Below are 3,375 nucleotides of genomic sequence, written 5' to 3'. Positions count from 1 at the left end.
CAGTTGCACATCTGTACCCCATCCACCCTTGGCTTTTCAGGCTTCCTTTGCCACTAATCAGACTTTGGTTGTCTAAGTTGCAGTCAGAGTTTTATCCTGTGCCACACACATTGCTGGAGCAATTTTGGAAGGTTTTTATACTGATCCCTTAAAACTGTCCTTTAACAGAGCCATCCAGCTTGTATCAGACAAAGTTTTGTTATGTCCTAGATTTTATGATACCTTTGTGTGTTTTACTGACCATTGTCATAAAATTCCAAGTCTGGTTTAACCCAGCAGAATGGTATTTTTTTACATTTACTGTCTGTACAGGTACAGGTATCTGCATGAGTTGGTTAAACCCCAAATAAACTAACTGCAACAAATGTGGCACAGAGAACAATTACAATGCTTCATGTCCAAAGGTAACAGTCTACTTTGTATTCTGTGCCGGGAATCTTGTACATCTCTGGCTGTGGGCCCTGTATTAGAGTTACATTTTATCCTAATGACTAGCAGGATTGCATTAGCAAACATCAAGACAGGTAGTGTTGACAGCAGCTGAAGTTGTCAGTCATCAGGAAGACTGAGGTGACTAAAAAAGTAACTGGCATTATGAGGCGTCCTTTGTTGGGGGGAGGGTTCTGCTTAACTGGATCCAGCACATTAAGGAAGTGGACTCCTTCTCGGTAGCTTTCCACAACATTCAGAATACTGAACCATCTATATATAAAAGTTCACAACAGCTAAAAGTGTCTGTCTGTCTAACCAGAATGTAGCTTCCAACATGGAAAAAGTAGAAGTACAAAAAAAAAACAGGTATAATGCTGCTTGGTTCTTTACATAAAACATATCTTACCAGCCGCAGGTGGTTTTTGCTTTGTCAGTATGATGAGTCTATTCATCCAGGCTCCAGCATCACCACCTTTCATACTAGATTTGAGCACAGAGAATGGAACTTGAGAAGTCCGTATTATCTTATGCTTTAATGCTTTGCTGTGAGTAGGTGTGAGAGGCCATACAAATGTTAACATGTGCTTTGTTCTCACCATACAGAGCATACTGGTTTTATTTGCTTGCTAAAGTGTTCATTGAGCTTTCCTGATCTCTGCTGCAAGCCACATTTGTTTGCTATCAGAACTTCCTGCATCCTTTAGTTTCTTTCACCATATTGCCACATTGTACCCAGGAAAAAATTCCTGTAGTCATACTTAAAATCCATATTGTTAGAGTAGGTTGTATAAGCAGCAAAGAACACTGGAGTAAAAATCAAGGTGACTAAAGGAACCTTAAAGATGATTATAGTGTGTGTGTGTGTGTGTGTGTGTGTGTGTGTGTGTCTGTCTGTCTGTCTGTCTGTCTGTCTGTGTGTGTGTGTGTGTGTGTGTGTGTGTGTGTGTGCACGCGCCCACTTTAGGAGCTTTCCTCATGGAAAGCCATTGTCAGTTTTCTGTCATCAATCATCTTGTTTTAGCCATTAATATTTTTCTGCTGATTTTCTGTTGCCCACATAAGTGACACCCTTCCATGTCTAGCGGATATCTAATTCCATTTATTTAAGTGAGATCACAGGTACATCAAAGTAAAAGAATGACTTTATTTTCTTAGTTTTCCATTCTCCTACCAAATGCCGTAGATGTATGCATTTGTAGAGTGTAAATGATGCAAAGCCACACTTTGTTGTCTGTTACCATTAATGGTTTTCTGTCCTTCATCGCAAGGTAACCAGAAAGTAAGTGAATGGACAGCTCATCTTTATTAAGAAAACATTTGCTAGTATCCGGTCCTTCCTTCATTAACCACCAGTGCCAAGTCTGTACCTAAACTTGGTCATTAGTGTGGTATGGAGTCTGTTATCTAACATTACTGCCTTAAACACCAGTGAGACATCTTTCACGTACGTATTCATAAGTAGGGCAGGTTACATTTTCTGCTTTAAGTCTGAAACTTACATAAAATACTGGTGAAGAAAGATGCCAAGTCTAGTCCTTTCTCTAATGCACTGCTTTCTGTGATGGTCATTTCTTGAACATCTTTTACTTGACAGCCCATGTGAAGTGCAAGCCTTTCTCATGGGATATAAGCAGCAGTGTCTCTATCACTTTTATACAGTCCCATTCAAGAGTTCTCGACATACTGTACCCACACATTCATTGCATTTATATTATTACACACTTCTATTTTTCAAAAATTTCCCTTTAACAAAATAATAATTAATTTTTCCCAAACTGTCTGATGACCTAAAACAAACTGTCCTTTCCAAAGTATTGTAAATGATGTGAATAACAACTGGAAGGATGAATATAGTGCTGTTTGTGGCCAAACCACAGCAGCTACATTTGCCCCCACTGACAGATATGTTATGTTTCTGTTTGGACTCTTGTTTACCTTTTTGTTTCCTTTGGCAGTCATTTGTTGAGGGGTGATCATGACAGCAAGACAATCATCTCTAGTAATAATTCCTGCCAAGAATGAAAAGAAGAAAAAAATGTTTCATTTTGTATTCTGAAAGCTTTTGCACATACTGTTAAAAACTCTTTTGTTTATGTATATTTTTGCTGTTTGCCTATGTTAATATATTTTGCAGCTGTAAATCTGCTTGTAAAATAAAAAAAATAAACATTTCTTTTAAAAATAACACTGGTGATATTGCTACACCCCCTTCTGCAAGTCACGCCTGAAAAGGGACTGTGTGTCTAGTGGGCCTACCTAGTTTAACAAATGGATATTATTATAAGGCAGTATTATGTGTGTATGTGTGTGTGTGTTTGTGTGTGGATGTGTCTGAGTCTGAAAGAGCGAGGTGGAAGTGCTTCAAAATATAAACTATGTAGACTCCTAGATTATGAACTGTAATTTATCCACATTTGGTTTTGGGAGAGTGTAAAGTACTGGATCGTGAAAAACACTGCTGCCTTACTAAGCATTTTATTTCTTGGCGATATTTGTAGGAAGTTGTGGTCATGTTTAGCTGTAAGTAATTTTATTAACTGTGAGTTATAAGTGAACCACGCACATGTGCTTTCTTACTTAAGACAGCTTGTCACTATCTGCTTATTATTGATTCTTAGTAAAAGGCGGTTGGTGCCATGCTTAATCCCCACCCCAGCTCAGGTCAATTTTTAAAAAGTGGAATGATCGTGACATATCAACCATATTGAAATGCTGTTTGAGTAAAGTGATTTACTGATGTTCCAAAATGTACCTTAATAATACAGCATGCAGTGCATAAACTGCCGATCAGTGCTTTCCACCATCGGGAAATATGTTCAGCATCTTGTTTCTGTATAACATTAATTTTAAAATAAGCTGTTTCCTTGCACTGATGTCACTGAGGAAAAACAAGAAACTTTAACCTCTGTGATGTAGGCATAGGAAAGGTGTCTTTTGCATCAA

Source organism: Protopterus annectens, chromosome 12.part0, assembly GCF_019279795.1.
Source record: "Protopterus annectens isolate FY-2018-M chromosome 12.part0, PAN1.0, whole genome shotgun sequence".
Taxonomy (NCBI): Eukaryota; Metazoa; Chordata; order Ceratodontiformes; family Protopteridae; genus Protopterus; species Protopterus annectens.
The sequence above is the reverse complement of the archived record's forward strand: the minus strand, read 5'-3'. Positions refer to the sequence as shown.